The sequence below is a fragment of the Myotis yumanensis genome, unplaced genomic scaffold (assembly GCF_028538775.1).
Source record: "Myotis yumanensis isolate MYYU_CA2020_CCGP unplaced genomic scaffold, mMyoYum1.0.hap1 SCAF_1, whole genome shotgun sequence".
NCBI classification, from domain to species: domain Eukaryota; kingdom Metazoa; phylum Chordata; class Mammalia; order Chiroptera; family Vespertilionidae; genus Myotis; species Myotis yumanensis.
The window spans coordinates 132,993,640-133,016,493 of record NW_027223752.1 but is presented as its reverse complement, the minus strand read 5'-3'; the positions used below and the strand labels follow the sequence as shown (position 1 = coordinate 133,016,493).

At 39.8% G+C, this 22,854-nt stretch overlaps 1 non-coding gene across 1 annotated transcript; it reads right to left on the bottom strand.

The window, feature by feature from the left end:
• Positions 1–21,939: 21,939 nt before the first annotated feature.
• On the bottom strand, positions 21,940–22,134 carry LOC138999451 (U2 spliceosomal RNA). Its single transcript, XR_011469390.1, has one exon. It is a non-coding gene; the product is annotated as a U2 spliceosomal RNA (small nuclear RNA).
• Positions 22,135–22,854: the final 720 nt, after the last annotated feature.

Sequence of the window (22,854 nt, the reverse complement as noted above, 5' to 3'; positions counted from 1 at the left end):
CTCTCTCCTTCTCTTTTCTTTTTATTTATTTTCTTTCCATCAATTTTAGTCTTTTGTTCAATCTAAACACAGTTGGACCTATTAAAAGGTAAGTCAGATTGTGTTGTTTCTCTGGTCAATACCTTCTAATTGCCTGTTTCACTCAAAGTACACGAGTCCCACAGGCCTCCCAAGTGGAGATTGAACCCAAAACCTGGGTAGGTGCTCTTCCATCAGCTATGGTCAATATTTCATATTCAATAATTAGAGACTTATTTTTGAAGTTTGGGTCAAGAGGAATTGTTTAATAATTGCTCTCAGGAAGATCCTTTTAAATGTGTTTTTATTAATTTTAGAAAGAGAGGAAGGGAAAGGGAAAGAGAGATAGAAACATCAATGATGAGAGAGAATCATCAATCAGCTGCCTCATGTATGCCCATTACTAAGGATCAAGCCAGCAACCCTGCGTGTGCCCTGACATTTAATTGATCTGGTGACCTCTAGGTTCATGGGTTGATGCTCAACCACTGATGTTTAGTGTTTAAATATTTAGTTTTAACCAGGAGAGTGATTTGTATAACTATATATAGGTTATAATTTTATTTTAATCCTCACCCAAGGATATATTCTTAATGATTTGAGTAGAGATAGAAAGAGAGAGAGAGAGAGAGAGAGAGAGAGAGAGAGAGAGAGAGAGATGTGAGGGAGCAACATTCATTGGTTGCCTCCTGGTATGCTTCCCATCCAGGAATTAAATCTGAAACCCAGGTATGTGTCTTGATGGGGAATCAAACTGGCAACCTTTTGGTGTATAAGATGATGCTCCAATCAACTGAGCCACCCAGCCAGGCATTTTTGTACATTGTAGAGGTATATAATCATGATATTCTTATGCATGAATTGATACCATAAAGAAGTAATTAAACTTTCTGTTGGTAAATTTACCTTTTCATTTAAGATTAGATGCAAAAGTTAGCAAATAATTTCATTTTCAAAGAAAATCATAACTAATTGGATTATTACCATTTTCTAACTATGTATATAATGACATGCAGATATTTATTTTATTTTTTTCTAATTTTTTTCCTGTGTTATTGAGCTATAATTGACATATAAAATTGTATATTTTGAAGGGATACAGTGTGTTTATTCCATGCACTTTTATGTTGTTAAATGATTACCTTGGGATTCTTTGTTCACATTTCCATTACATCACATAGTTACCAATTCTTTCTTTGTGGTGAGGACATTTAGATCTACTCCCTTAGAAACTTTCAAATATATAATACAGTATTGTTCACTATAATCACCATGCTGTACATCCGACAGGGTTGAATCCTATATGAACATGTATGAAATTTATTTAAATAATGCTGGCAATATGAAAGAGCAGCAGGTCATCCAAGACAATCTATTCTGCACCCCCACACCATATGCCAGCTGCTTATATGGGGTAGAAAGACAAAGATTACATGGGGAAGTAGGCAGAAGAAATAAGAATGGGTATGATCCAAATGCAACAGAAATGGGTATTACAGGCATGGGGATGTAGGCAAAAGGAATAAAAATGGGTATAATGGTAAAGATTACACCAATGAAGGCTGGGACTCTATTGTTTCATCAACAAGGTTGTTAATCTTTCCATGATACAAGTAGTTAAGGAGGATGGCCCACATTTCCAAGTTAACTCCCAAGTGCAAAGGGACTGGGGGAAACTCCCAGCCAGATGAGAATATGATTTCTTTAATCAGAACAAAGCAATTACGGTTAACAGAGCATGATTAATATTTGTTATAACCTTAGCTAGTCTCTACTATTCTATTTTTTCCCTTAGCAGTAAGATTTCCTTCGTTCTCTTTTCCCTGGCAAAATTCCAGTGTGTGTGTGTGTGTGTGTGTGTGTACATATATATGTGTGTGTTCACACATCCTATGTAGTAAAGTGGTAATATGCAAATTAACCCTCACACCCTCACAAGATGGATGCCTACGACCAGGCTGGCAGGGGCCTTAGTGAGGGATGACCAAACCACTAAACAAGCAGGCTGTGTGGGGTGACCAGGCTGGCAGGGGGGTTAGTGAGGTGTGACCAAATGACTGAACAGCAGGCTGCATGGGGTGACCAGGCTGCTGGAGGGGCCGTAAAGGGTGACCAGGCTGGTGGGGAGGGGCAGTTAGGAGTGACCAGGCCAGCAGGGGGGGCAGTTGGGGGTGATCAGGCTGGCAGGAGGTTGCAGTTGGGGGCAATCAGGCCAGCAGGGGGGTCAGTGAGGGGAAACTTTGCCAGTGAGGGGGGGCAGTTGGGGGTGTCCAGGCCAGCAGTGGGGGGGGGGGGGAGTAAGGGGTGACCAGGCTGGCAGGAAGGGGGTAAGTTGGGGAGTGACATGATCAATAGCAGGGGCAGTTAGCGGTGACCAGGCCAGCAGGGGGAAAATTTAGGGGTGATCAGGCAAGCACACAGAGGCAGTGAGGGGCAATCAGTCCAGTGGGGGAGCATCAGTTAGGGGCAACCAGGCAAGCAGTAAGGCAAGTGGATAGAAGCCAGTGGTCCAGGATTGTGAGAGGGATGTCCTACTGCTGGTTTAGGCCCAATCTCAGGGAGGGATTTTCCCCAAGGGGTCCCGGATTGGAGAGGGTGCAGGCTGGGTTGAGGGGAATCCCTCCACCCCCATGCATGAATTTCATGCACCAGGCCTCTAGTTTACTATATAAACACAGGTAGATTCACATATTTAATATACACAACACATACATACATACAGACATACATACATACCACATCCTCTTATCCATTCATTTATTGGTGAACATTTAGTTTATATATCTTGGCTATTGTGAATAAGGCTGCAGTGAACATGGGAATGCAGCTATCTCTTTGAGGCAGTGATAAAAAAATGTATGACTGTTCTCTAAATATTTGTGATGTCCATTGGTCTAATGTTTGGTTCAAGTTTAACATTTCCATCTCTTCACACTGAGCCTTTACGTGACTTAAGAATGAATTGAGCCCTGGCCTGTGTGGCTCAGTTGATTGGAGCACCATCCCTTATACTAAAAGTTTATTAGTTTGATTCCCAGTCAAGGCATATACCTAGGTTGTGAGTTTGATCTCTGGTTTGGGTATGAATGGGAGGCAACCAATCGATGTTCTCTCTCACATTGATGTTTCCCTATCTGTCTGTCTGTCCGTCTGTCTGTCTCTCTTTACATTCCCCTCTTTCTAAGACCAATGAGCATATCCTCAGGTGATTTTAAAAATTAAGAAAATGCATGAATTGAGTCTCTTGTAGGCACCATATAGTTAGGTCTTATTTTAAATCCATCAAGGCATTCTCTACTTTTTTTTCATTTTATTGAATTTATTGAGGTGCCTCTGGTTAACAAAATTATACAGGTTTCAGATGCAAATTCTACAAACACATCATCTATACACTGCATTGTGTGCTCACCGCCCCAAGTCATCCTATGCCTTTTGATTGGAGAACTCAATCCATTTACAAAGTAACTTTTGGCAGGTAACGACTTACCAATGCTATCTAGTTGTTTTCTGGATATTTTGTAGTTGCATTGTTCCATTCTTCCTCTTTTGCTGCCTTCCTTTGTGAATTGAAGGTTTTTCATAGTGTGCTTTGATTCCTGCACTTTATCTTTTGTGAGTCTGCTGGAGGTTTTTGCTTTGTGATTACCATGAGGTTTACATAAGACATCTTACAATATAATGGTTTATCTTGTGTTGATTACATCTTTGCTTATATTTAACTGCAGATCTGCCTTAAGAGAACAAAAAGAGAAGAGACGAAAAGCTGATCTATTACGTGAAAAAAATAGGGTGCAGTTAAGAAAGAAAGAAGAGCACTCTATTAAAGAAGTTGAAATGAACCCACAACTTGAAACCACCATTGGAACACAAGCCATCACACTGGAGATTATAGGAGAGAATGAGGTAAATTTATCTTTGGGAAAAATCTCTTATTTCTAACAGTACTTCATCAATATTTATACCCCTGTCATTTAATGTATATTATTACATTTAAAACAAACCAAAAGATGTTCTCATTCTAAATGTGAACTGTGACATTTATGATTTAAATTATTCCTAATTTATTACTATCCTTGGCATCTAATAGATGCTTGTGAATGTTTTCTAAATGAAGAAATGGAAAATAAATTGAGCCTACCCATTGAAATAAATGTTATTTCTGTCTCTTGAAAAATGTTGGGCTCAATTGCCTTTACACTGTGATGAAACTAGTCAAATGTTCAAAAATAAATTTTATTTCAGAATACTGTATTTTTGCTCTATGACAAATGTAGCAATCACTTACAATTTTAGTTTTTCATGGAAAGAAATGATCCTTGTGCTTAAACAGGCTACTTCCTTTTCACAGCTTGTTTAAGGTACTGCTCTTAAGCTTTGGACTTTTTTTTTAATGGAATGAGACCAAAAACTAAATGAAATGTGTCTCTAGGTTGTAGAAGAGCAAAATTACACTCATAGGCAAACTTCTCCAGAACAGAATGCCAGAATATTACAAGATGGAATTCTGACCGAACACTTTTGCAAACCAAAAGTGATAGAAATAGCTCATAAGAAAATGAATTCTGGGGTAGTTTATTTAGTCATTTTCAAATATACCAGTATGTGAGTATGTGTGAGTTTGTATATATTTTAAAAATTAAAAAAATAATACTGTACATACAGAAACTATAGAGGATTTAAAGAGAGAGAGAGAGAGAGAGAGAGAGAGAGAGAGAGAGAGAGAGAAAGGTGGCTTTTGGGGTCCATTGGATAAAATGATATTGTTAATTCAAAACCATTTGTCTCAAGTAGTGACATTCACAATGGCTTCATCCAAAGGAAAGGCTTTTAATATTTTCCATAAGAATTGAGGTGTTGTCCATGATCCCAAAGATATTGCTAACAACAGATGTTCCAGATTTTGGCAGTAATTCAATTTCCTTGACACATTAATATAGAGGTTAGTTTTCACTTCCAGTGATGTTATGGAGGAAAGTATAGCAGGTTCAGAGATCACATTTTAGATGTCATTCTTTTGCTTTTGAGAAAAGTAACAATTTGTTCTAAACTCAGAGTCCCATTTTAATACAAGGGACTTTTGAAGAGAATGCAAGCCATAATATACTATATTTAGTGATAATTTATTGATTAAGTATTTTAATGTATTTCCCCATCCCCATTTCATATTTAATACTTCAAACATCATAAACAAGAAATAAAAGTTATTGAAGCAACAAATGTTCTCATGTTTTTCTAAAAAGAGCTCTGTAAATTTTACCTTAGTCACCATTTGTTTTTTGAAATATGGGCTTCTTTTGTGTTTCTGTATCCACACTGGAGAAGAACTATGGATTTGTGCAAGAGCACAAATTGTGGAGTCTGAAAATCTGGGGAAAATCCTAAACTTGCTTATCTTTTTAACCCCTCCATTCCAGATTGTGATAACTGAAAGATGGATGTAGAAGTGCTTAGGAAAATGCTTGATTATCAGTTATTAGTATAGTTAGTTTTTATAAATGACTATGAAAGTATTAGAAAAGTAGAATATCTATGGGATAATATTGGGGGGAAAAGAATTTTAGGAAATTTAGTTTGTCCTATGATATACATGGTTTGTACTCTTACTATGGGGTAGCTATATGTTCAGGCTATAATATCAACTTGTAAGTGTACAGTTATTAGTATTTTATTTAAATGCATTCTGAGCTTGTGCTGATTTAGAAAAACCCTTTTTAATTCTGAGACTCTTAAAATTCTATTGTGATTTTTTTCACTTAAAAAATTCATCATATTATATTACATTTTTGAACTTTGAAGAATTTGTTTCTATAAAGTTAGAGGTTTGGATCCAACTCTATTTATTTTTTTCAGTGGGATATCCACATATCTCAACTTTTTATTATAAACATAGGTTATTCTTTAATTTCAGAGCCTATCATGACATGTCATTTCAATGTTTTAGCTAAAAGTCTTCTTTGTGTTACATAGGTTTCTGAGAGTTCTGGCAAAGAAAAAAGTCTATTGCATGGAAATCGCATGTTGTGGGATGAAATTGCCAAGCTAAGACTGGAAATAGGCACAATAAAAAATCAGGTCCAGGAAATGGGAAAAAAATTTTTTGAGGCAATAGCAATTGTCAAAGAAAAGAGTGACTGTCTTGAAAAGACAATAAGGAAAACAGTATTTCAACACAATGCGGAGCTTGAAGTTCTGAGAGCTGAACTTATAATGCTAAACAGTAAACTGGAGGATGAACAACAAAACAGAGGAAGACTGGAAGCAGAAGTTGAATCATACCAGTCTAGACTGGCTACCGCTGTACAGGATCATGAGCATTGTCAGACATCAAAAGGAGACCTACAATTTGTTTTCCAGAGACCAAGAGATGAATGTTTATGGGACAAAATGAATTTTGATATGTCTAACCTAAAACATAACAATGAGATTCTTTCTCAACAACTTTCAAAACTGGAAACTAAAATCAATAGCTTAGAAATTGAGCTTCATCACACAAGAGATGCTCTTAATGAAAGGACATTGGTTTTAGAAAGAGACCTCATTCAAAAACAGTGTCAAAAGGAGAAAACTGAATATGTGTATCAAAAGGAACAAGTCCATAAAGACATTGGAAAGCAGGAATCCTTACAGGAGCGGCTATCTCACCTACAGAGTGAGATAAACACTCTGGATCAGGCTCACAACAAAGTTGACAGAGAAGAAAAGACAGTAATTAACATCCAAGATCAGATTACAGCTATCATAAAAATATTTAATGATGAAATTGAAAATGGTGGTCTTATCGTGAATGAAATAATTAAGGATGTAATAGATGGATGGCATCATATTAAAGAAAGAATACATCAGTGTGAAAATGATGATGTAGAAAGAAATGTAAGTATCGAGACAGATAAGTATTTTTCAAATTTCCTAAGAGAAAATTCAGAGTAATATTTGATGATGGATAAGTGTTGAATCTAGTTTAATATTAAAAATGTAGAGATTATGGTCCTAGCTGGTTTGGCTCAGTGGATAGAGCATTGGCCTGAGGACTGAATGGTCCCAGGTTCAATTCCGGTCTAGGGCACATGCCCGGTTGCAGCCGCAGTCCCCAATAGAAGTGTGCAAGAGACAGTCAATCAATAATTTTCTCTCATCATTGATGCTTATATCTCTCCCTCTCCCTTCTTCTCTGAAATCAATCATGTGTGTGTGTGTGTGTATATATATATATATATATATATATATATATATATATGTATATATATTCCGTTTATAAATGTGTTTGCTCTATCAGCTTTAAAGCAGACGTTGTACCCAGTAGATGAACATTAAACCTAAAAAGTGCATTGTTTTGAGTAAAGACATTGTGCTGCCCATGAAATTTTAAGAGGTCAGGTTATATATAGATTATTAATAGATATAAGTTTATATTAATAATTTAATCTTATATTAATAGAATAATAATTTTAATCTTTCTTGTCACCAAATTTAAAACCATTAGGAAGTAGGTAAATGGAAATGCTCTACCAAAAACGAGTATTTTTGAAATTAAGATTCAATTAAGTGGATTAATTTGACAGCTAAGTTCAGATTTCCCAGATGAACTGAAATGTAGATGCTGTATCATATACTACCTTTTCTTCAATAGCTTCTTATACATTTTAGTTGAGGTAATGTTACTTTTATTTATGCATTTTGAATTAAATTTGGAAATATTTCAGTCTCGAGTAATATATTCATATGACCTCTTGACTCTTTTAAAGGCATCTACTTTTCATTAAATCATAATTTGGGACTAATGTGATGAGTTTTAGCAAACCTACACTTGATTTAATCTTTCCACTACTATTTAAAAATTTCTTTGAATATTTTTACAAATAATGTGCTCGTGTCTCATTTGGAGGTCTAATTACTATCATTTGGAAATAAGTTTGTCCAAGACAAAGAGGATTGTAGCTCTCTGTGGTTCATTAACTTGGCATTTCAGGTTAATGAGGGGTGACAAGGTTTATGTGTAGCAGGGAGGGAAGGTAAAGGCCTGGTTAGCTAGGGCCTTGAAGGCCATTGGAATGATTTCACTTTTCTTCTAAGTTAGAAACCTATTGGGAGGATTTGAACAGGGGATTGAATGTGTGAGGAACTCTGAAGTTAATTGAAGCCTCTGGTTAAAAAAATAAATAAAAAGAGAAAATTTTCCATAATATTAAATTTACTACCACTTGATCCACCTAGGTGCCCATTTCTCTTTGAGATGTCAGTGGATTGTATAGCTTTGAGATTTATGGGGGAGGGGGATGAGAGTGGGGCTGAGTCAGCTGTCTGATTTGGCAGGAGTGTTACATTTTCTGTGACTTTAACCTGATTAAGTAACAGGAACATGTCCATATGAGGAAAAGAAGGTGAATTGATGTAGCTGGTGATATTTTTCCAGTCATAGATTATCGTAATAACATTATGATAATAATATATGACTCTAACAAGTTACATCTAGGGTGGGGCCAAAGTAGGTTTATACTTTTTATAGTTGTTTGTATGGAGAATAATACAATAATTAGTAAACTCTGTGTTTCACATACTCACATCTGTAAACCTTTTGCCCCATCCTTTATGTGAAGTTATGTATTATTAACATAATTTCATAATAATGTGATTTATAAAATGAGTAACAGAAATATCTTACTAGGCCATTGTGAAACAACTTCAACAAGAACTGGCTGATAGCAAAACAAAACTACCTACAATAGAGTTTTTTCCGGAGATTGAATCACGTCATCATATGCATTTAGAAGATAAGAAACAAGATTTCAAGAACAAACTGGATCAAAGCAGAAGTCAAGTATGTATGAAATGTAACCTGTAATCAGTTAAACTATAGCTGGTTAAGTAATATAATGTGTTTTAGGATACTACTTTTCATGGCAGCTTTCTTATGTATTTCATAGTGATTAATTGTATTATCTTTATTGTGCACTTATATCTTAAACCCTGGCTTTTATTCTGCCATTTGTATATTTTTTTAAAGTATTTATCCTTAGGAAAGTTGAGAATTATGCATCACTCTTCATAGAAGTCAAGAGGATTGTTTTCTACTAAATAACATTGCAGTTCATGCCATTAGAAAAATAACCTCACAATTGTTTTCAGATAAGCTCTTCACCTTGGGCTTCCTGGAGGTGTTGTAGGACAGTGCCTTTAAAACTCCTACATTCTGAAAATGCTTTGAGGCACCACCTAAATGTTTCTGAGGTCTTAAGGGTTTTATAAGTCTTGGCTTCATCCTTAAACCATGTCTTCCTGGACACCCTGGATTTGATGTTAGCCCAGAGCCCTTTCTTTATTTTCGCACTAGAGGCCTGGTGCATGAAATAGTGCATGGGTGCAGTCCCTTGGCCTGACCAGCAATCAAAGAGCAAGTGTCTGGTGTGGGAGGGCAGGTCCCAGCTGACCTCTGAACCCTGGGCAGCACCTGGGCTCCCAGGCCCCTGTGCGCCCCTTCCGCCTGATTCACAGTGCCTGAGTTCCCACAGGGAGATTTAGTGAGTACAGCCAGATGCCACAGGCCTGGGCTCAGTGTGGGCCTCTGGGCTGCCCAGCAGCGCCGCACAGAAACCAGGAGGCAGCATGAGCTCTTCTGGCTGGCTCACAGACCGGCTCCTGTGCAAACCCATGGGCAGCCTGACCAGCCCCTGCGGTCGCAATGGCTGCGGCCCTGTGGCTGTGTCCCGGATCACCCAGAAGACACCACGTGTGTGAGTCCTGGTGTCCTGGGAGAGGATAGCAGGAGGAGTGAGAGTGAGCTTGGCGGAACCCCTCATTCTCGCTGCACCTCTGTCCCCATCACCCCCGCCCTCAGATAGTCAGTGAGAGGTTGCAGACACACGTCATAGTGAGCTGTCAATCTCCTGGTCTCCCCAGTCGAACTCTTGATCAAATGACCACCCAAGGGGACAATTTGCAAATTACTCTTTCATTATATAGGAATAGAGGCTCAGTGGACAAAATTTGTGCGGGGGGGGCGGGGGGGGGCATCCCTCAGCCTGGCCTGTACCCTCTCACAGTCCAGGACCTCTAAGCCTGCCAGCTTAGGAAACATCACTTTCACAATCTGGGATCCCTTGCTCCTTACCTCTCACCTGTTCACTCCTTATGGCTTGGCTTGCTGCTCCTTAACACTGCCACAGAGGCAGGAGAGGCTCCCGCCACTGTCGTTGTGCTTGCCAGCCATGAGCCTGGCTTCTGGCTGAGTGGCACTCCCCCTGTGGGAGCACACTGACCACCAGAGGGCATCTCCTGCATTGAGCGCCTGCTCCCTGGTGGTCAGTGTACATCATAGCGACCGGTCGTTCTGATCATTCAGCTGTAATGGTTGCTTAGACTTTTATTATATAGATTATATGACAATTGGACCTGTGGGAGAAGCTATAAATGGAAAATGGATATTTAAAATCCTTAAGTCCTTTTTCTTTTATATTTAACTAGAGGCCTGGTGCACACAAATTCATGCACTTAGGGGTGGGAGGAGGGTCCCTCAGCCCAGCCTGCACCGCAGTCTGGGAGCCCTCAGGAGCCTAAGCTGCATTCTGGCTCCCCTCTGCGGGAGATGACAGGCAAGCTGATCAGGGAACAGTGCCCACAGGTGAGCAGCCGGCCCGGCCTCCCAATCACCACTTGGCTGCCACTGATTGCCACCTATGCATCCCCCTCCCCCTGATCTCCATCCCCCCCTCTGCCCACTGGCACCCACCTTGGCTGACCCACTTGGTGGCCCCACCCCTCACTGACCATTCTGCAGTTCAGTCATTTTGCATATTAGGCTATTATATAGGATTGTCTTTCTTTAGCTTATCTTTCTCACTGGTTTCACTTTCACCAGCTTCCTAGCAAGAATCCCTGTCATCCTTGTTTTAGTGTCATTTTGTTCATTTGTGCAGAAGCCCTTGCTGTCAGCCTCCTCAGGGGCCATCAGGCCTCTACTCACCATTACTTGGAGGCCTTTTTGGTTTTTATTCTCACACTTCTCTACATTATGTCAGGTTCCTGCAGTTGAAAGTCACTCCCAACTTGTGTGTATTTCTTTTTTAGTGTCAGCAGTCTGTTTTTATTTTATTTTATTTATTGTTTTAAGTATTACATATGTCTCTTTTTTCTTCCATTGACCCCTCCCCAGCCACTCCCACCCCCCAGGACAAGCCCCCACTGCCCCAGTGTCTGTTTCCATTGGTTAGGCTAATATACATGCATACAAGTCCTTTGGTTGATCTCTTGCCCCCCACTCCCCATCCTTGCCTTTCCTCTGAGGTTTCATGGTCTGTTTGGTATTTCTCTGTCTCTGGATCTATTTTTGTTCATCAGTTTATGTTGTTCATTATATTCCAAAAATGAGTGAGATCATGTGATATTTATCTTTCTTTGACTGGGTTATTTAGCTTAGCATAATGCTCTCCAGGTCCTTCATTGCTGTTACAAATGGTAAAAGTCCCTTCTTTTTTATAGCAGCATAGTATTCCATTGTGTAGATGTACCACAGGTTTTCAATCCACTCATCTGCTGATGGGCACTTAGGGTGTTTCCAAATCTTAGCTATTATAATTTGGACTGCTATGAACATAGGGGTGTATGCCTTTTCTGATTGGTGTTTCTGATTTCTTGGGATATACTCTTAGAAGTGAGATTACTGGGTCAAATGGGAGTTCCATTTTTAACTTTTGAGCAAATTCTATACTGTTTTTCACAGTAGCATTCCCACCAAAAGTGCACGAGAGTTCCTTTTTCTCCACATCTTCGTCAACACTTGTTCTTTGTGGATTTGTTGATGACAACCATTCTGACAGGTGTGAGATGGTACCTCGCTGTTTTGATTTTCATCTCTCAAATTATTAGAGACTTTGAGCATGCTTTCATATGTCTCTTGGCCTTCTTTAGGTCCTCTTTTGAAAAGTGTTTATATAGGTCCTTTGCCCATTTTTTTATTGAATTGTTTATCTTCCTTTTGTTAAATTGTATGAGTTCCCTGTAAATTTTGGAGATTAAACCTCATCAGAGAACAGTGGCTTTGTAATACAGCTTGATATCTGGTATTGAGATCCCTCATACTTTGTTCTTCTTTCTCATTATTGCTGCAGCTATTTGGGGACTATATTGTACTAGTATTCTGGATAAATTTTTGGAGAGTTTGTTCTAGGTCTGTGAAATATATCATTGGTATTTTAATGGGGAGGCATTGAATCTATAGATTGCTTTGAGTAGTATGGACATTTTAATGATGTTGATTCTACCAATCCATGAACATGGTATGTTCTTCCAGCTGTTTATGTCTTCTTCTATTTTTTTCAGTGTCCTGTAGTTTTCTGAGTATAGGTCTTTTACCTCCATAGTTAAGTTTATTCCTAAGTATCATAATTTTTTTGGTGCAATGGTAAATGGAACTTTTTTGTAATCTCTCTTTCTGTAAGTTCACTATTGGTGTATAAAAATGCCATAGATTTTGTGGCTTAATTTTGTATCCTGCTACATTGCCAAATTCATTAATTAAGTCTATTAATTTTTGATGGACTCTTTAGGGTTTTGTATGTAAAATATCATGTCATCTGCAAATAATGACAGTTTTATTTTTTCTTTTCCAATTTGGATGCCTTTTATTTCTTTTTCTTGTCTGATGGCTATGACTAGCAAACAGGAATGGTGAAAGTGGGTATTCCTGTCTCATTCCTATTCTTAGGTGAAATGGTTTTAGTTTTTGCCCATTGAGTATGATGTTGGCTGTAGGTTTGTCATATAAGGCTTTTATTATATTGACGTATGATCCCTCTATTCCCATTTTTCTGAGGGTTTTTATCAAGAAAGAGTGTTGGATTTGCTCAAATACTTTTTCTGCATGAATTGATATGACTATGTGATTTTTATTTCTCAATTTGTTTATGATGTATCACAGTTATTGATTTGTGGATACTGTACCATCTTTGCATCCCCAGGATAGATCCTACTTGGTCATGAGATATGATCTTTCTGATGTAATGCTGGATCCAATTTGCTAGAATTTTGTTGAGGATTTTGGCATCTATGTTCATGAGTGATATTGGCCTGTAATTATCTTTCATCATGTTGTCTTTTTATCTGGTTTTGGTATTAGGGTAATGTTGACTTCATAGAATGTGCTTGGAAGTGTTCCTTCCTCTTGAGTTTTTTTGAATAGTCTGAGCACTATAGGTGTTAATTCTTCCTTGAATGTTTGGTAAAACTCCCCTGTGAAGCCATCTGGCCCTGGTTTTGTTTTGTTTTGTTTTGTTGTTTTTTTTTTTTTTTTTCTGGAAGCTTTTTGATTACTGCTTTGATTTCTTCCATAGTTATTGGCCTATTGAGATTTTTAGATTCTTCCTGATTGAGTTTTGGAAGTTTTTATTTTTCTAGGAATATGTCCATTTCCTCCAGGTTGTCCAGTTTGTTGGAATAGAGTTGTTCATAGTATTTTTTAACAATCTTTTGTATTTCTGCGAAGTCTTGTTACTTCGCCTCTTTCATTTATGATTTTGTTTATTTGGATCCTCTCTCATTGCTTCTTGATGAGCCTGGCTAGACGTTCATCAATCTTGTTTATCCTTTCAAAGAACCAGCTCTTGGTTTCATTGGTCATTTATTTTGTATTTATGTCATTTATTTTGCTCTGGCCTTTATTATCTCCTTCCTTCTGCTCACATTGGGATTTTCTTGTTGCTTTTTTCTAATTCTTTAAGTTGTAGAGTTAGATGATTTATTACAATTTTTTCTTGTTTTTTGAGGTAGGCTGGTAGAGCTACAAACTTACCTCTCAGGACTGCTTTCATTGTGTCCCATAGACTTTGGATTTTTGTGTTTTTATTGTCATTCGTTTCCAGGATGTATTTAGTTTCTTCTTTGGTCTCTTTTGTAATCTACCCATTGTTTAATAGCATGATATTCAGCTTCCAAGTGTTGGAAATTTTTATTATTTTTGTTGTAGTTTATTTCTAATATTATGCCATTGTGGTCTGAGAAGATGCTTGATATGATTTCAATCTTCTTGAATTTGGAGAGACTTTGCCTGTGACTCAATATGTGGTCTCTCTTTGAAAATGCCCCATGTGCACTTGAAAAGGACATATATTCCATGGTTTTGGGGTGAAATGTTCTGAAGATGTCAATTAAGTCCATCTGATCTAGTGAATCATTTAGGATTGCTGTTTCTTTGCTGATTTTTTGTTTAGAGGATTTCGCCAGTGATGTTAGTGGTGTATTAAAGTCCCCTAGTATGATTTTGTAGTTTTTGATCTCTCCCTTGATATCTTCCAGGAGGTGTTTTCTGTTTGTTGTTGTTGTTGTTTTTTTTTTTTTTATTTGGGTGCTTCTGCATTGGGTGCATATATGTTTACCAGTGTTATTTCCTCTTTTTGTATCAATCCCTTTAGTATTATGTAGACGCCTTCCTAATCTCCTGTTGTGGCCTTCATTTTGAGGTCTATTTTGTCAGATATAAGTATTGCTACCACAGCTTCTTTTCATTTCCATTTGCCTGGAAGATATTTTTCCATCCCTTCACTTTCAGTCTGTGTAAATCCCTTGTTCAGAGGTGGGTCTCTTACAGACAGCATATATATGGGTCATGATATTTTATCCATTTAGCCACTGGATGTCTTTTGATTGGAGCATTTAGTGCATGTATGTTTAAAATTATTATTTATAGGTACTTGTTTGTAGCCATTTTTATTTTTTATTCCTGTTTTCCTTCTTCCCGTCCTATTTTTTTCTTTTACAGCAGTCAATTTAGCATTTCTTACACTGCCAGCTTGGTGGTAATAAACTCCTATAGTCCTTTTTTGTCTGTGAAGCTCCTGATTTCCCTTTCAATTTTGAATGATAGCCTTGCTGGATTCAGTCCCTTGCTTTCCATCACTTTGTATATTTCATTCCATTATCTTCTGGCCTGATGTGTTTCTGTTGAGAAATCAGTTGATAATCTAATGGAAGATCCCTTATAGGTAACTTTCTGTCTCTCTTGGTCAGCCTTTAAGATTCTTACTCTGTTGTTGGTGTTTGCCAATTTAATTATGATGTATCTTGGTGTCAGTTGTTGTTTGTTTGTTTTGTTCATCTTTTTTTGGACTCTGTGTGCTTCTTGGACTTATGTGAATTTTTTTCTTCTCAATATCAGGGAAGTATCCTGTCATTATTTCTTCAAACAGATTTTTTATTCCTTGCTCAGTTTCCTCTCTTTTAGCACCACTATTAATGCAGATGTTCATTTCCTGTTGTCCATTAGCTGCCTTATGTTCTCCTCCTGCTTTTAAGGTTTGTTTTTCCCAGTTGCTGCTCTGCTTGGGTATTTTTTTTTTAACCTTGTCTTCTAGTTTGCTGATGCAGTCTCAGCTTCCTCTACTTGGCTGTTGATATTTTCCATTGTGTTCTTTATTGCAGATATGTCATTCTTCATTTCCACTTGGTTCTTCTTCATTTCCCCTTGATTCTTACACATGTTGAATTTGTCTCCCATCCTTTTCAGTGTCCTTATAACTATTTTTCTGAATTGTTTCTCTTACAAATTACTTGCCTCCATTTCATTTACTTCCTTTTCTGGTGATTCTTCCTTTTCTTTTGTATGTGGGTTGTTTCTTTTTCTCCCCATTTTTTGCTGTTCCTTTGTGGGTTTTTACTATGTATTAGATCAAACTTCTATGTCACCCAGATTTTTTTGAGTTTGTCTTGTATAGTAGATGTTTTGTGGGATCCAGTGGTGCAATTCTCAGGTCTTATGGTTGGGTATTCTATGGATGCTCCCTACTTGGGATATTTGGGTTCTCCTGGTGTAGTTGTGTTTTGAGTGTTATTGTCCCATTCATGGATGGAGTCTCCTCTCTGGGTTTTGGGTTATGTGGCTGACTCTCTGCCACATTGACAGACAACACAAAATATAACTTGGCACGATATGACACAAAGGGAACAAAACACAAATGTACTCATGATACTGATAACCCCAATAAAAGTGACCACCAGAGGAAAGAGAATTAGGGGAGAGAAAAGAAAGCAAAAATGGTACTGAGAAAAAGGAAAAAGGTAAGAGCGAAAAGAAAGAGAAGCAAAATGAAGAAGAAAAAATATACATGTATGGGGAGAAAACTCCACAAGACAAACAAATAAACCAAAAAATTCAAACTACAAGCACCCCAAAAAAATAGGGGGGGGGCAGAATCTGTAGAGGCAGAGCTTATTTCCAGAAAGTAAGGTAGAGAAATTGAATGAATAGGGCAATGGCCATGGTTCAGTATAGAGGTGGTAGAAAGAGAATGAGTGGATAAGAAGAAAAGTAAAAGAAAAGTAAAAAAAAAATCAATCAATAAAAAATAAAACGATAAAAAAATAACAAAAACATTTTTTAAAAAAATTATCTATCTACATATTCATCTATTTTTGGAAAAGGAGGATAGAGGAGAGAGCAGATAGGCTTGAGTTTAGTGAGTAGAACTAATTAAGCCATTAGGAGAAGACGAGAGCAAGAGAAGAGAGGAAAAGCAACAGCATAAAAAATTGACTAGTGAAGAAAGAGAAAAGAGAAGGGTGCATTGACTTGAAACAGGGGAGAGGAAATTAGATACATGAGTAAGCCAACAGAGGCTATAATAATAATAACATGTCAATAAAGCAGATAAGGAAGATCAATTTAGTGGTTTAGTGAGTAATAGAGGAATAGAAGAGAAACAGGAGGAAAAAGGGAGAAATGAGGAAGAAAAGGGTGGAAAAAAGAAATAATAAGATAAAATAATGTTAAAAATAATAAAAATGGAATGAAGAAATATAATACAAAAAATAAAAAGTTAAAGAATAATAAAGAAAAAAATTTTAAGGTAAAGATAAAAAATAAAAAACTCAAGTGTCATTCATTTCAGCCCAGTTTTAATGTCCCATGAGGACTGGTTTAAGACTCCTCTCTACTGTCCTGTCTGCCACTTCTCAGTTTCCTGGTAGGTAGTCAGCAAGGTGTAGAAATTCCCAGTGATCCACCACTCCTCTGTGTGTCTCCACAGTCTTGGTTGCAGGCAGGCAGGCAGGGCCATCTGCCTTCTTTATCTGCCTGGTTTCATTCTTATTTACACAAGCATTTATTCCTGACATGTGCTTTAGGTGGGGGTGTTGCTGTATTGGTTTCCGGACAAAACAGCATCTCAACCCAGTTCCCAAGGTCTCCCTGGGTCTATTCAGAGTCTGTGTTTCCTCTGCAAAGCTGGAGGCTGGGTGCGGCTGCACTAGCTGCCCTGCGGGCGCTGCGAGGGGCTGGCTCTTCAGGAGAAAATGGCTGCTTAAGGCTGGAGGCTCCGGGATGTGCCAGTGCCGGGTTCCTGGTCACCTTTCCCTATCCTGCTCCTCCCCGCAGCCTCTCCCTAGCATCCACAAAACTGCACCTTCACCTGCACCACAGCCTCGGTGAGGGTTTGTAATGGAAAGGTCCTATGAACTGGGTTTAGTGAGTAAAAGCAAGGAAAATGTAAAGGCAAAACAACCGCGCCACCGCGAGCTTCTCTCCCCCTGGTACCGCGCTGCTCAGCAGCTCTTCAGGCTGCTTCCTGGGTGCGGCCTCTCACGGCTGTGGGCTTGGATCTAGCAGCCGGGCTGCCAGCCGTCCTGTGGACCCTCCACCGTGGAGTGTTACCGTGTCCCCAAGGGACGGACTCGGTGCCGCGCAGGTTCTTTCTGACCCTCTGTCACAGTGGTCGCGAGTCTTTCTCTCCAGGCCAGATCCCGGATCCAACCATTCTCCAAGTGTCCCCTGTCATTTCCAGCCTGGATTGTCTCACCAGCTGTTAATTCGTCAATTCTGGGTGGATGCTGTTCCATTTAGTTGTTCCTTCTATCTGCTCCACGAGAAGACACAGGGCACATCTGCCTATTTGGCCACTATTTTGAAAACCAGCGCTCTATTCTTTTTTTTTTTTTTTTTTTTTAAATCTTTACTGTTCAGATTATTACATTTGTTCCTCTTTTTTCCCCCCATAACTCCCCTACACCCGGTTCCCACCCCACCCTCCACCCGCACCCCCTGTCCTCATCCATAGCTGCACGATTTTTGTCCAGTCTCTTCCCACTTCCGCCACACCCCTTTCCCCCCAAAGAATAGTCAGTCCACTCCCTTTCTATGCCCTTGATTCTATTATAATCACCAGTTTATTCTGTTCATCAGATTATTTATTCACTTGATTTTTAGATACACTTGTTGACAGATGTGTATTTGTTGTTCATAATTTGTATCTTTACCTTTTTCTTCTTCTTCCTCTTCTTAAAGGATACCTTTCAGCATTTCATATAATACTGGTTTGGCGGTGATGAACTCCTCTAGCTTTTCCTTATCTGTGAAGCTCTTTATCTGACCTTCAATTCTGAATGATAGCTTTGCTGGATAAAGTAATCTTGGTTGTAGGTTCTTGGCATTCATCACTTTGAATATTTCTTGCCACTCCCTTCTGGCCTGCAAAGTTTCTGTTGAGAAATCAGCTGACAGTCGTATGGGTATTCCCTTGTAGGTAACTGACTGTCTTTCTCTTGCTGCTTTTAGGATTCTCTCTTTGTCTTTTGCTCTTGGCATTTTAATTATGATGTGTTTTGGTGTGGTCTTCTTTGGGTTCCTTTTGTTTGGGGTTTTCTGCGCTTCCTAGACTTGTAAGTCTATTTCTTTCACCAGGTAGGGGACGTTTCTGTCATTATTTCTTCAAATAGGTTTTCAATATCCTGTTCTTTCTCTGTCCTTCTGGCACCCCTATAATTCGGATGTTGTACGCTTGAAGTTGTCCCAAAGCCTCCTTACACTATCTTTGTATTTTTGGATTCTTTTTTCATTTTGCTTTTCCGGTTGGGTGTTTTTTGCTTCTTCTTATTTCAAATCTTTGACTTGATTCTTGTGATCCTCTAGTCTGCTGTTGGAACTCTGCATAATATCCTTTATTTCAGTCAGTGTATGCTTAATTTCTAGTTGGTCCTTTTTCATAACCTCGAGGGTCTCACTAGATTTCTTGAGGATCTCACTACATTTATCGGTGGTCTCACCAGACTTTTTGAGGGTCTTACTAAATTTATCGGCGGTTTCTAGAAAGTTCTTGAAAAACCTTATAAGTGTGGTTTTGAACTCTATATCCAGTCATTTGCTTTCCTCCAATTCTGTCATTTATGACCTGTTTCTTTGTTTCCACATTTTTTATGCTTCCCTGTGTTGGTAGAGCGGCTTTGTGTGCTAGGTGTCCTATAGGGCCCAGTGGCTCAGCCTCCCCAATTACCTGAGGTGAACACTCTTCTCTTGGTGCACCCCTTTGTGGGCTTTGTGCACAGTCTTGTTGTAGTTAAGCCTTGATTGTTCTAGGTATCACTAGGAGGAATTGACTTCCAGGCCAATTGATTGTGAGAGTCAGCTGTTTCTACAGTGGGAGAACTTCTGTGCTGAAGACACCCTTATGAGGCAAGACTTGCTTCAGTGGAGCTTTGGTGCTCACTGAGTCTGCCTCCTGAGTGTGTCCCTTATGGATCTGAGGAGTTGTAATTGGACGGTCTAACTCTGACCCCTGGGTACACTGGGTCTTGGATCTAAGGAGGTGCTAATTTAGCCTCTGCCTGAGGCTACCCAGCAGGAGCTACAAAGAGATCTGCAGATTCCCCTTCCTTGTTTGGGGTTTGGAGGTGCCCAAATGAGGCCCAGCTGTGAAGCAATGCAAGCTGCTGTGGGGCCTTGGGCCTTCTCTTGGAAGTTCTGAGTCTGTCTGGCCCAGCTGTAGTTTGTTAGGTAATTTTCAGATTGCAAAGGGCCAGGGCATTCATATGCAAAAGCCTCTGCAGCAGCTTGGGTGGGGCAGGGTCTCAGGGAATCAACAGGGCAGAGCAAGCAGCTATGGCTGATCCTCAGCCCTGCCTTAAGGGGCCCTGTGTCTCAGTGTCTCAGTAATCGCTGCAAGCACCTTTAAGAGAAAGCAGCCCTAAGGTTCCGAGTTCTGCCCGCTGCCAGACAGTCCATTTTCTCCCTGTATGAGTCTGGGTCCCCAGAGACTCAACTGGAACTGGAGTTCAGAGCAGTCGGGGACTTGTGACTCCCTCCCAATTCAAAAAGACAACCGCATCCTCAGTTGCCAGCCCTTGCCGCATGAGCCTCTGTACCTCTGCACTTCCGCACCTCCTCTGAGTCTCAGTGTGCTTTACTCTTTACTTCTAGTTGTAGAATTTCCACTCAGCCAGCCTTCCTGTGGTTCTGTATGATGTCCGTTTTGTCTTTTAGTTGTATTTTTGAATTTGTTGTGTGCGGCAGCAATTTCCGGTGTTTACCTATGCCGCCATCTTAGTTTCTCCAAAACCAGTGCTCTATTCTTAATGTCAGTATCTGTGCCAGTTATTATTGCTGCTTAATAACCACCTCCAAACCTCATGTCTTAAAGCAGCATTTACTTGTTCACAAATCAGCAGAGGCCAGCTCATTTCTTTTCCACTTGCCATCAGCTGGGATGACTTGAAGCTGGGAAGTGGAATCATCTAGAGCAGTGGTTCTCAACCTTGGCTGCACATTAGAATCACCTGGGAATGTTTTTAAAATCCTGATTTCTGGGCCTCATCCTCCAGAAATTCTGTTTCTTTGTTATGGGATGGGGCCACAAAATTAGTAACAAAGAAACAGAATTTCTGGAGGATGAGGCCAAGCAATCAGGATCTTAAAAAGATTCCCAGGTGATTCTAATGTGCAGCCAAGGTTGAGAACCACTGTTCTAAAGGTTTATTCATTCACGGGTTTGTCAGGTGCAGTGGACTTTTGGCTGGGACGCTAGCTGGGGCAATCTCAGCTGGACACCTGTATGAGGACTTGATCATGTGGCCTGGGCTGTTTTGTTCTTCACAACACAGTGGTGGGTTCTAAGGGTGAGCTCCCTAGGGAGAGAGTCAGATGGCACCAGACATAGCAGTCACACGGTAGTCACCATTATCACTGATATTCCAGCAAGTTTGTTATTGTTAACTAGAGGCCCGGTGCACAAAATTCATGCGGGGGGGGGTGTCCCTCAGCTCAGCCTGCCCCTCAGTCTGGGAGCCCTCAGTGGATGTCCTACTGACAGCCACAGTCTGGCAGCAGAGGCTGAGAGCAGGCGTCCCATGTGTGTGTGTGTGTGTGTGTGCGTGTGTGTCCCCTCTGAGGGTCTGCCACCCAGCCACATTGAAGGCTCAGAGTAGGCTCTGTGTGCGTGTGTGTGTGTGTGTGTGTGTGTCCTCACTGGGGTTCTGCCCCCAGTCACATTGGAGACTCAGAGTAGGCTGTGTGTGTGTGTGTGTGTGTGTGTGTGTCTACTGGGGGCCTGCCCCCAGCCACACCTTGGAGGCTTGGAGCAGGCGCCCCTCTCTGTTGCTCTTTCAGTCTCCTGGCCTCTACTCATGTTGTACTCTCCCTTGAGCTGTGGCCAGGGTGGGGTGCTGCCTGCAGGCTGTGCTTTCCTGCTCACAGATCACTATGGTGACCCCGGAGTCAGGCCCTGCTGGGTGCTCCCTGTGGGTGGCACTTTCCTGCTCTCTAATCGCCATGGTGTCCCGTCTGGGGGCAGGGCTTAGGCAGCACACGGGGGTCCCGGCTGGGGGTGGGGCTTAGGCAGTGCAATTGTGCCGCCTAAGCCCCATGCCCAGGGCTGCACACAGGGCCCGGATGACAGCTCGCACTGTCCCGCCCTGCCTTCAGTATGCAAATTCACCCCCATTCTTGTTGGCGGCTAATTTGCATAGCCAATGGGAGCATAGCGAAGGTATGGTCAATTACCATCTTTGCCTATTATTAAATAGGATGATGATGTTGTTTTGTTTAGTATCTTCCCTTATTTTGTGAAAAGTAACAGAATTTAAAGATAGCATTATTGAATTCAGCCTCCCACCCCCACTTTTTTGTTTCTAAAAAAGGTAGGGCTTCTGTCGCTAAACTTTAACAGTAAGAGTTTTAATTTCTCTGTAATTCAGAGAATCATGTCTTCTTGAAACGCAATTCAAATTAGCATCAAATGTTTCTGGTTCAGTAAAAGACCTATGGCATTAGAAGCCATATTCATAAGATTAATTAGTCTTATTTTGAAAGTGTTAAACTGATAAGAACAGATACTACACTTGATCTTAGCCAAAAGGCCGAGAAGCGATTATTATTTTGAAAGTGTTATCTTGGGAAGCATTTGGTGACAGTCCTGAGTACCACAATAACATATCTCTAAAACTTTTTTAAAGATTATGAAGAGTTACAATGGGGGAAGAGATAAGAGGCTTTTTACTAAGGGGCAATGTGTAGTCATTTTGTGGAGGAAAGACATGAAACAGTCATAGGAAAAGGAGTATGAAGTCAAGTGCAGACGTTGTGTGGCAAAGACAACAACAGTAAATATGTTTTTGTGACTCCTGGTCGTTTTAACTTTGGTTTTGATTTTGAGTAATTCCAGGTTCCACATTCGAAGACTCTACCACTGTACAGATAACATTTTATTGCAACTGAACTTATTTCAAAATTTCATACTGGTGTTCACACCTTCATAACCAAACTATATCCTTTTATTCATGCAGAATGATGATCTTAAGGCAAAACTGCAACCATCATCTTCAAAATGTTTACGCCTGGATGAAGAAAAGTCTCCTCAACAGCAGTTAGCAATGGGAGCACTTCTAAAGCGACGTGAAGAACTAAAGGATAGAGTAAAGAAGTTGAAACAAGGAGCAGTAAACCTCAGAACAAGTATCACAGAAGACTGTGTAGGAGAGAAGCATAAAGTAACTGCAAAGGATCTAGCAGACCAAGTGACACAACTCGATTTATTTTTACAGGTTAATTTACTGATTTAATGTGCTGTAATTTACTGCACTGCAAATTTT